We start from the raw sequence: 12,138 nt of genomic DNA on the forward strand, positions 1-12,138 counted from the left end.
GAGGGAAGGGAGGGGGCTTCCTGAAGCTCAAGGCAGCTCTCTTTCCAAATCCATCTAATCTCCAGCTGGATGATGGCTTGGAGAGAGACATGAGGGAGGAAGCAGAGTGCACCTGCTTTGGGAATGAGAAAAAAAACTCCATTTCTCTGGAATTTACACCTAATTATGGTCATGCCTACCTGTGTGCAGCCCATCGGAATGGAAACATGTTTCTGTCTCATCCAACTACAACCCACTACTACTAATAACTAACATTGATATCATGACCATTTACAAAGCACTTTTATAGGTATCATCTCATTTGATGATTCCAGCAAATTCTGGGAGTGGTTATTTTCTTTTATTTCTCTCTGGGGGAACTGAGACTCACATAATTAAATGATTTGCCCAGGGTCACAGAGCCACACAGTGGGACATGTGTGAAGAAGCGCCCCTCATCTTTGGGCAAGTCCACAGTTCCTTTGGCCATATCACCTGCCTTCTTGACCACACACTCCTTCCCCTTATGGAAGCTGAAAATACTGGGCTCCCAAATCATGGACCACTTTCAGTAATCAAAAAGGCTGACCTCAGTCTTTTTACTCCTTGAGTACACACCATCTGTCTGAAGCCCAAATTCTGGAAGCACTCCCTCTCACCGGGGATGACTTTCAAGGATGTGCTAGTGGTTGAGAGCCAGCTGTGCTGTTGAGTGCATTACCAGACAATGTATGGGCTCTGGCCAGATTCCTCGGATTCCTTTCTACTGCTTGTGCATGCTGGTGGGTTTGGTGTGATTTGCTTTCAGTGGCCAGGCCTGTGGCTTTTTTTTCCCCCAGGGGATGGCCCTGACTGACAGGTATGGGAGTGCCTCTGGTTGGCCTGGACAACTGTGAGGTGTAGCTTCCGCCCCCCTGGAGCTCCCCTGTGGGATCAGGTGAAGCAGGTGTCTGTGGGTCTTCACCTGAGATGGCATCTTTGCCTGGCTTCCTGCTCTTCCAGTCCTGCTCCAGTGTTCTCTGGGAGAACTTGCTCACCAGAATCTCTGCGTGTCAATTGTTGTCTCCTATTTTGCTTCAAGGGAGCCTGGACTAAAGATAAAGAAGTATGTTCCAGAATCTTCTGTGCCCTACTTTCGTGTTTATTTCCATGTGTTTGATTAAGGAGTTTCGAAGTTTATCACTTGTCCGATCTTCAGTTATTTAAAATCGCTGAGCCTCTTTTTGAACCTCTAAAATGGAGATAATAACACCTGTCTGTTAGGGCTATGGTAGGAATTTAAATTTTTTGAATAATTTTTAAATGTTTATTTATTTTTGAGAGAGAGAGAGAGAGAGAGAGAGAGAGACAGACAGACAGACCATGAGAAGGGGAGGGACAGAGAGAGAGGGAGACACAGAATCTAAAACAGGCTCCAGGCTCTGAGCTGTCAGCACAGAGCCCAGCACGTGAGTTCACAAGCTGTTAGATCATGACCCGAATCGAAGTCAGACACTCAACTGACTGAGCCACCTAGGTGCCTCTAAATTTTTTTTAATGCTTATTGATTTTTGAGAGAAAGACAGAGATAAGGTAGGTAAAGCAGTTGACATAATGTTTGTAGGTGGTATTTGGGTATTATTTCCTATTCTAGTATTTTGTGTGGAAATCTCTTTAGTGGCATTCTGGGAAACATGGTCAGGAGAATGAGTCACAGTCACGGAATAATTCTACCACAGCGCAGCCTGGTATCTCTGTGAGTTTCAGAGACTCATAGATAGAAGCCGTTTATGGCATGTAATCTGGTGTTTCAGGGTTTAGCAGCTACGGATTGCAAATGCAGCCAACGTCAGATTAAACCCCAAATGTCAAGAGCAGCGAGCAGACCCCCCATTTGACTGGCTTCTTAATGACTCACGGAAGCCCAGTCTTTTATAGATGCTCCCCACCACCCTCCATATCTGTTCACAATTCTTCCTCAGCACTTTTTGCTGAGCCTGGGCTTGGAGCTTTACGTCCACCTCTTTCAGAGTTGCTGATTCCAGCCCCTGTCACTCTGTTCTTGTTGGCGTGGCTGCTGCTAGTGAAGACGGAGAGCTCCCCCCAAGGAATGTTGTTTTCAAAATGGCCCGGAATGGCCGCCTCTCAAGGCCTGACACCCTCATAGTGGTTTCTGTGAGTGCCAGAGGATCTCTCCTTTTTATTTTCTTCGGGCACTGCTGGGGTAGGCATGGCAATGCCCTGATTGATGACGGAGTTCTCACAGTGTGGAGGGCAGTGCCAGGGCCCCACAGGGGCCAGACTCAGTAATATAATGTGCATACGTGCTGGTAAAGCTGAAATCCACTGCCCTGAGCGGGACAAATCAGGAGTACTGTCACTGCACCTCAAGGTCAGCGAACCTGATGGCTGCCACAGCTGATGGCCACCAAAAGAAGAGAACTTTTCTGTGTGTGTGTGTGTGTGTGTGTGTGTGTGTGTGTGTGTAGAGGGTGGATGGATGTGGAGTGAGGTGGACAGGTGGGGAATGAGAAAAAGTGACAGGGATCCATAGTGAGTTCACCAGAATTTTAATATATTATCTTAAAAAAATTTTTTTTCATGTTGATTTATTTTTGAGAGAGAAAGAGACAGAGCCTGAGTGGGGGAGGGGCAGAAAGCGAGAGGGAGACACAGAATTCAAAGCAGGCTATTCGCACAGAACCTGACAGGGGGAGGAGGGGCTTGAAGTTACCAACCCGTGAGATCGTGACCTGAGTGAAGTCAGATGCTTAACTGACTGAGCCACCCAGGCTCCCCTTAATATATTTTCAATTAACACACAGAGCACTTTTCTCCTCAGGACAAATCTCAGGTGGCAATGAGTTCTGGAACCTGCCAACATGTATAACCATAATCACTTCACCCCTCCAAATTCAAGCCCTGTTGCTGGGTATTACAGCACAGATAAAGCAATTACCATTTAAAACCACAAGTGACTGCAGCAGCTTCAGCCTGTAAGAAAGTAGCATCATTTCTCTCTGGAGTAAATAGCCTTTTATTTAGCAAAGATGAGGCCCCCAGGGCATGATTCAGAAGGAGGCATTGAAACAAAGAGATAGCTAAGCCAATCAGCATAAAAAATCAACAAGGGCTTGGGGAGGGGAAGGGGCTGGGAGGACCCGGGAAAGCAGGAGAAGGGAAGGGACCCGGAGAAGTCAGGCTTTAACCCGCCCGCGGAGTGCAGTGCATCAGACCGCCGGACCACCACCTGTTAGACCATCACCAGTGATCAGAGGATGTTCAAACACAAGATTAAGGTTGTTTTGTGTTTGTGTTTTGTTTTACTGCCTGCTCGGTGCTAAAAGATAATGGCCTGAGGTGAAGCCTGTGTCTGTGGTGTTTCTGGGAAATCAAGAGAAAAAGTTGGCTCCAAATCAGAGAACTAGAATGCAGAGGAATAGAGCAGGCTGGAGAGACTGAGAGCTTCACTAGGGAGGGGAGAAATCAGAAGTGGAGCCTTTGGAGACTCACGGAGATATTAGAGGAGACTGGGGTTCCATTAACCCCGGTGTGGGGAGAGTGTCAGCCAATTTTATGTAATTCTCAGGAACAAGGTGACCTCAAGTGATATCTGGGTAACAACCTAAGCACCCCCCTTGCCATCTTTCACCCACCTCAGCCCATCAAACTTGGCTGTGTATGTCTGAATGCACTAGTTTCTAGGTTTTGGCCTTCTCCAGAAGCTCCCCAGGTCCCATAGAAGTCACTGGATACAAATGGCCAAGTGGGAGGAAAATATGTGTAACTGATGTGGTGAACAAGCAAAGCTCGTAGGAGGTAATCCTAGAGCCAATTTATTTTGTCCTCCCCCCCAACAGTGAATAAAAATTTTTAGGTTGTCAAACATAATCTATATTCAGAAAGGCCAGCCTATAAAATATCGATGCTCCAACCTTAACTTAAGGTCCAATCTTCTCCCTCCCCCAGTTCCACCACTGGTTGGTGGGGAGGAGAGGGCAGAGGTGGGGAACAGGAGCTAGAGTGTGTTTCTGCCTTTCTAGGGCTGGCATGTAGTAGGAGAAGAAGGGAGGTGAATGGGGAGCAGAAAAGCTCTCACGTGACTCAAACTGCCTCATGGGTTTGTGGTCTGTTGGCCTGACAGCTTTGATTCTTTGGATAATCCGCACCCCCACCCCCCATCCCTGGGGGCCTTTCATCTGAAGCTCCCTTGACCCAAGTAAAGGCATTTCCATTATGGCCAATTGCTAACTCATGTAACCCCCAGATAAAGCAGTATCTTTGACTTCTCTCCACTACAGCCTGTTTCCCGCTTTGGGAACTCCCTTGGGATAGGACCAAAGCTGACCTCAAATTCAACCTTTATGTGACCCACTTCTGCCCATGGGAAGTGTTTGTCCCTTTTCCCCTTGACAAACTCTGAGAGCGTAGGCTGCCTTATGCAGCCACTTATTTTTTGACTTATTTGTCAGCGCATTTTAAGTTCGAAGTGAGAGACAGCAGCTCATGTGTTCTCCAACTGCAGTCCTGTTGAAATGCTGTCAATAGGCTGCAGACAGCAGCAGACATATTCCCCACCCTTCCAAATTGGAGGAACACAAAGGCTGCATAGCACTGTGCTCTTCTAGGAAAACCTCTTTTCCCACGTCTGCAGAGCCCAGCTGTGTTTATGCCCTTTATATAAATGAAAACTCTAAGAGATGTCTCACCCATTCTTGTCACCAACTCTAAAGTTTCTGCATGGAAATAGAAAACAGTTTGGACTGTGACATGTCACCATATGCTGTAGCTGATAGGTTCCCTCTGATGCACCTTGGCCTCTCTTTGTAATTGGATATTCAGTGGGGCCATCAGACACGGAGGTTTATATCTGAATTCCAGTAGTGTGATGGTTCAAGTTTTGTTTTATTTCCTCAGGACACTCTTCAGTCCCAGTGACAGTAAGGGGATACAGAGAGTGAAGGGGAGGAAGGCTCTTTCCTCAGTCCATTTCCCAGAAGCATTTGTGGCTAAGCACCTGTCTCACTCAGGCTCCTTCTTACAATTAAGAAATGGCAGGGGAACCTGGGTGGCTCAGTGAGTTAAGTGTCCTTTGACTCTTGATTTTGGATCAGGTCATGATCTCTTGGTTCGTGAGTTTGAGCCTACATCTGACTTCATGCTGACAGTGTGGAGTCTCCTTGGGATTCTCTTTCTGTCCCTCCACTGCATACATGCGCACTCTCTCTCAAAATAAATAAATGAACTTAAAAAAAAAAGGAAATTGCTAATGGTTCTTCTTTTTGACTCGTAGTAGAAGGGCAGCACACACTAAAGTTAAGGTACATTAGGATGTTTGTCTCTAATTGTTTTTTTTTCTAATTGGTTTTTTAAATATTTTTCTAAGTATGACATCCCGAAACTTTGATCTTAGTATCTAGCAGAGTACAGAGGAATACTGTAAAGTTGTGTAAACATAGAGCAAGGCAGAAAGTGGTTTTTTACTTCTCACTTGCTCTTCTTATCCTCCAACTTGGAAAATATACCTTGATTTTCATTTGCGCTGATCTTATACAAAGTCGTGGCCTTCATTTTGAAATTTGGAATTCACTGTGATGCTTCGCTTAGAAGTTATGTTCTGAAATCGGTGGAAGTTACATCAAATTACAGATTTATCTTGTGCAGTGTGATTGCTGGTATTGGTTATCTGCAGCAGAACAACCATGAAAAGTACACTCAGAAACAGAGCCTACGCTTTTGACCATAAGTGTCACCTGAGACTTAGCTCTCCTAAATTGGCCTCCTAGGTTGAGATTAACGAGGAAGGTGGTGTGTGTGTGTGTGTGTGTGTGTGTGTGTGTGTGTGTGTACATACTGTTAACTCACCCAATCAATTTCAGTGAGGTAATACAGAGAAGGCAGAAGTGGCCATGAGGGAGAAAAGTGGACAGTAGGCACAGATAAACTCCTGCTCCACTCAGCTGTGCTCATTAGGACATAATACTATTTTTTTAAAAAAAGGTCAGGCAGCACAGTTTAGTAAAACAAACCCCAAACAAAAGCCTCCCCACCATCTACTTGGAATCTGAGGTCTTGTTTAGTTTTACCTCCACTTGTTATTAGCTGCACGACCCTAGGTTGTTTACAAGCTTTCTGAGCGTCTCATTCTGCATCTATGAAATGGAGGCTAACCTATCTGTTGCACTGAACTCTCATTTAAAGGGTACACTGTTCATGAAGTTCTCCATGCACCTCACAGTGGGCCTTTGCTGCAAGGCATTATGGCCAAGTGACATGACAGAGATCTGGAGATTCGGCGCTGGCACTTCAGGGTCTTGAATCGGGTTTTCAATTTCAATTTGAACATGTGCCCACTGGCTGTATTGACACAGCAGAAAGCCAAGGGCAGATTTGACAATGATTTGTTTAATTTGATTGATGTGGACTGCAGAACTGGGCCATTCAGTCTGCAAAATATCTAGGCTGTAATGATCTGATATTGGCTGTCTACATTCATCAACCTAAGTGGATAATTAGCAAAACCCCATTTGACTTTGTGATGTATAGACAGTAATTGTGACTGTTTCATCTCAAGTCGTGACTTCGGTTGTCACATCTGTGGAGATGATTTCCACATTTGCTCCTACCTCCATCTCTGAATTCTTTCTTAAAAGATTTTTATTTTTCCAGCACACCCACCAGGCATCTTCTATAGCCTCTCCTTGACACTTTTCCTCACAAGTCTGCCCTTCTACAATCCGCATTTCAGCAGTTCCCACCGTGGTTGAGGTAAACTCTGCCATCTCCCTACCCGACACCTTCCACGTTCCATTAAATGCCAGATTCTATCAGTTCCATGAAGCATCTTCACATTTTTCCCCTCCTCTGTAATTCTCCAGCCCTGCTATCCTACAACTCCATCAAGGCCCCGCCTATGATGACAGAAGCCCTGTAATTGGCCTCCCTTTTCCAGTACTGCCTCATTCCAATCCATCCTGTACATTAATGCTCTCATCTTCCTTTTCTTCTGCTCTAAGAATCCCCGGGGGATTCTCATTGCCCGAAGGATGGAGCCTGCATTCTGCCAGCTGGCATCGTCAGCCTGGCAAGACCTGGCTCCAACCTGTCTTTCCGACTTCATCGTGTCTCGCTCACCTTCACGCACACTCCTGAGCCAGGGATCCTTGCTCCCTACCCTGACTCATGCCCGCCCAGCTGCTCTTCTGTGCTCCCATGGTTTTTTTTCTGGAAGCTTGCTCCCCTCATTCATTTCTCTAAACCCACTCTCGGGGCTACCTAATCATCAAGAGCCATTCAGATACCACCTCCTCGCTGCCTTCCTTTAGGTTTTGAGAGATTGGTCCTACCTACTTCCTCCTCTCTAGACTGAGTTCCTCGAGGGCAGGCTTTGTACCAGTCAACTCTGCATTCAACAGGGTCTCCATATCTTGCATATGATGGCTTTTTCTTAAATAACTTGAATAGATGAATGTCTATAAAGGAAGCAAGCTCTCCAGTATATTTGTTTCTACTTTCTTGTGTGGAAAAAAACACTTATTTGAATATTGTAAACTCATGTGTTTGGAATATTTTCCTCTGAGAATACTCAATAGGTTTCTATGGCTTTCTTCTTTCTGATGATGTGGGTCCTTTATCAGTGGTATGTGGCACTAATTATAGGGATGAGGAAAGGAAATTCTGGAAAGTAGTTCACTGAAGAGGAAAATGAGCATAAAAATTCTAACTGTAAATGGAATAAATAATACGTTTGCTGAGGACATCTTGAAAGGCAATATTCCTCTATTTTACGAGAAATAGTGGTAACTTTAAAAAGTAACATCTTAGAATTTTTAAGGAGACACTGAATTTGTATAAACTGTAGAATAATTAAATCATTGGGAACTTGGGCCAGACTTTTACCAGAATTTGGTAGCCCACTGGATTTGACAAGAGAGGGGGAAATGGCTGTGTAGTTGGAGAAAGGGGCCTAATGGAGACAAATTATAGGAATACTACTCATTTTAATAGGATTTTGGAGTGATAGTGGTTCAGAGCTGATGGCCGAGAAAAAATTATTTGGTGCAAAAAAGGTGATTTTATTAAAGGAGGAGTGATGAGACTTAGGTCCTGCAGGACTGTGATCTCTTTTGATTAACCGTTTGTTTACCCCTTTTCTTTGTTCTTGGACAGCCAGGGGTGCCCTAGGGATACCGCACATATCCCGCCTGGTGCGGGGGTGGGGGGTGGGGGGATGTTGTCGGTGTTTGTGTCGGTGTCACCTTGCCTTCTGTTCCCTCATCACCCATCACATTGAGGAACACGATGAAAGAATATGGGCAAGCCCAAGCAGTCATTTTAAGGCAAAGAATAGTGTGAAGGATGGGGTGAGACCTGAAGATGGAGACAGGATTTCATTTGGACACATTTTGTGGGAATAAAATAAAGTGAACATTTAATGGTTTATTTTTAGGTTCAACAAAAAGCCCCAACTCATTAAATTTTTCCACACTGAGATCTCTCCAGGGGATCTGAGTTGGAGCTTTGTGATGGTAGAGTGGGATCAGTGACTGAAGGCAGTCCTGGTAAAGATCTTTGCTTAACAGACTACTTTATACACAGTAGCTGTTAGGTTGAATGCTGTTGGGTTAAAAACCAGTATTAGCTATTAAATATTCACAAAGGTTCAGATGTACATCTGCCTAAAGGCAAGAGAGTGAACTCTATGTACAATCATTATAAGCTTTAGGTTTTCCAGAACATCTGTTTTTTTTTGTTTTGTTTTTTTTGGTTTTTTTTGTTTTTGTTTTTAAGTAGGCTCCATGCTGGGCCTGGAGCCCAAGATGGGGCTTGACTTCACCACCCTGAGATCAAGACCCGAGCTGAGATTAAGAGTCAGATGATCAACTGACTGAGCCACCTAGGCATCCCTGGAACATCTATGGTTTTAAGTAACTTTGCTATTTTTAATACACATTTAAATGTAAGACTAAGGTTTTGTGACAAAGTTCAGAACTCAAAGAAAAGCTGCAAAAAATGTGGAGATTTTAATTGTGGGATCTATCGAGGTCCCTTCTGTTGGGGAACTGATTCAGTTATAACTGATTTTGTTATCTTACAGATACTTTGTAAACTTGAGATTGGGTTTGTTGGCCATACCAGGGCTAACGTTAATTTCAGGCTCTCCCCGCTCTCTCTTGTTTCCTCTCCACTTACTAGAACACAAGGGCTCAGGTTAACAAGGAAATGAGTGTCAGGAGGAAGATCGTGTAAAGGTCAACATGTCCCCGATCCCACTTACATTTGCTTCCCTGTGCCCTTGCCAGGGTCACCATGACCCCCAAGTGGATTCACTGGCCGATTTTCACTCTGTATCTTACTTGACTGCTCAGCAACATTTGGCACAATTGACACTGCCTCCTTATATTGAACTATTTCTCCCATTTGTCTTTCAGAACACTTGTCTCCTCGTACCTCACTGGCTGATCTCTTCAGTCTCCTTTGCTGGATTAGCGTCTTCTCCACAGCCCTGAAACATTAGTGAGTCCCGCAACTCAGGCCTTAGACCCCTTTTCTAGCTATACTTACTCTCACTTTCATGACTCAAAAATCATCTATTGACTGATGACTCCATAATGTATGTCTTGAGCCCCATTGTTCTGAACTCTGCCTTGTGTCAGCAACTGACTGCCCCACGTCTTCACTGGGATCTTCAGAGACACACCACCATTTTCTCAGATTTCTTAGAGTTCAACTATTTTTCCTTGCCTGAAAACTTTTAAGTTTCTAATTAGGCATATCTTTGCTCAGAAGTATTTATAATTATCATAAATACGTAACATAGCTTATTAAATTCAAAAGAAGTGACTTGTGTAACATCACACATTATAGAAATCATTAGCCTCATTTTAAAATGATTAATATTGGAATCTAATGCCATTCTTAAAAATTGTCACTCTCTGTCTTTCACTGCCAGTATCAACCTTATAGATGGAAGGTGTGATTTTTAGGTGATTGCTGGGTGCTTTCTTCTTCATCTCTTAGAGTGATTATGTGTAACCCAGATCCAGCTGAAATCTAGATGGAGTTTGTATATGTAATTGATAATTTATGTTGGTACAGCTTTTTACAAATTGATTTTTAAAAAAATAATATATCATCCGAGATGCACTGAAAACTCTGAGTTAATTAAAGCAGGTTTCATTTTTCTTGCCAAAAATTGAGGCTCGAAGAGACTTGGTGATTTGTCCAAATCACACAATATAAATGTTAGAGTTGCTTTTACAACCCTGGGTCATCTGACTCCAAATTCCATTCTTCTCCTGATACTTTAAGTGATTTTCCCTTCAAAGTAACATCCAGGAAGTTTTTCAGGCAAAATACACAGTAAAGCCACGACGAGTGGATCAATTATTTCATTTATGATTTTCAGTGATTATCTGCACCATTAGGAAAACTGCACATGCCGTTGACATTTTTCCAGGGTAAGCAACCTGCATTCGGCATTCTAGCATGTTGATGCTTCCTAGTTTTTAAAATTATCTTTAATTATCCAAAAGATAAATAAATAAACGAGAGGAATAGGGAGAGAAGCAAATAATATTAACTTTCAAATCAACATTCCAAATGAAAAGAAATGATTTGCCACACACATTGGGGCTTATAGTCTGTGATAAGCAGCAGACCAGTGTTCAGCTTCATGCTGTTTTTTCTGAGGCCCCTTTATTTATTTTTCATTAATCTGTCTCCCTTGTGTGCCTGGTGTTCAGTAATCTGCTCATCTGTAGCATGATCTATACTGTAATCCATCGCTTCGCCCTCCATGCATTTTAATGAAGCAATTTTTGCCTCCTTTACATAACTGCTGTCCTGGTTTCATACTACAACATAACCATTCATTGTCACATCATTGAAAGCAAATCTTTAAAGGAATACCTCAAAATGGGATAGATACAGTTTTTTTAATGCCTTTTTCTTCTTCTTTTTTGAAGAGGGCTTTGTGAATTCAGCAGAATGTCATCATTTCATGTTTTGTAGATGCCCGGGTTTGGAATTAGATAACCCTGGACACCAATCCAAGTGAGAACAACATCGGCCCTGGGTCCCCTTCCCGTCCCATTGCATGGCAGGGTGCTCTGATTTGCTTCCACGTGCCCTGGGGTGGGGTCTGTGGCTGAAGAACCATAGCGGGCTGAGCAGGACGTGCTTGCTTGTCCTTGCCATTTGCTTCTGTCTTCCTGCTAGCTTGTCTTGCTCCTCTGTTGCCTGGTCACTGGCCTGGTGTTGTACCTTTTGCTCTGCTCTGCCTGCTGGGCTGGGCACACTCCGGGCCTGTGTCTGTCTGCCTGGCTTCTGACAGTTGCTCCCTGTGTGAGTCTGATCCTGGCTCACGTACGTCTCAGCTGTTTAGGGAACCAGGAAGCTCCTTGTCCTGAAGTTCTCCTTCCACAGCTTGTATCAGCCTGCAGTCATTGCTTGTCTCTTCATTCCTTCTTTTTTTAAAAAGAAAATGTTTATTTAGGGTGTCTGGGTGGCTCAGTCGGTTAAGTGTTCGACTTTAGCGTGGGTCATGATTGTGTGGTTTGTGGGTTCAAGCCACACCCGCATTGGGCTCTGTGCTGACAGCTCAGCTCAAGCCTGGAGCCTGTTTCAGATTCTGTGTCTCCCTCTTTCTCTGCCCCTTCCCTCATTCATACTCTGTCTTTCTCTGCCTCTCAAAAATGAATACATGTTAAAAGAAAGTTTTTTATTTTGAGACAGCACATGCATGCATGAACAGAAGAGGAGCAAAGAGAGAGAGGAAGAGAGAATCCCAAGCAGGCTCCATGCTCAGTCTCACCAACTGTGAGATCAGGACCTGAGCTGAAATAATAAGTAGGACGCTTAACTGGCTGAGCCACCCCTGTTCCCCATCTCTTCATCCCTTTTTAATCTTGCCTTAGATTTCTGGACCATTCACTCATTCATTCATTCATTCATTCATTCAGCAACCGACTATTAAATGCCTGAGGTATGTTGTTGACACAAAGATAAATAAGACATGAGCTCTGCCCATCTGGAATTCACAAACTAGAGGATACACAGACATAAAAAGGGGCAAATCTAGATTCTGTGGGACCTGAAGCTTATACAGATTTGGAGGCCCTTATTAAGAAAAAGAATGCAAAATTCTAAATACTCATTTAGGAAAGGGTCTTGGAAGGG

Source organism: Suricata suricatta, chromosome 6, assembly GCF_006229205.1.
Source record: "Suricata suricatta isolate VVHF042 chromosome 6, meerkat_22Aug2017_6uvM2_HiC, whole genome shotgun sequence".
NCBI lineage: Eukaryota > Metazoa > Chordata > Mammalia > Carnivora > Herpestidae > Suricata > Suricata suricatta.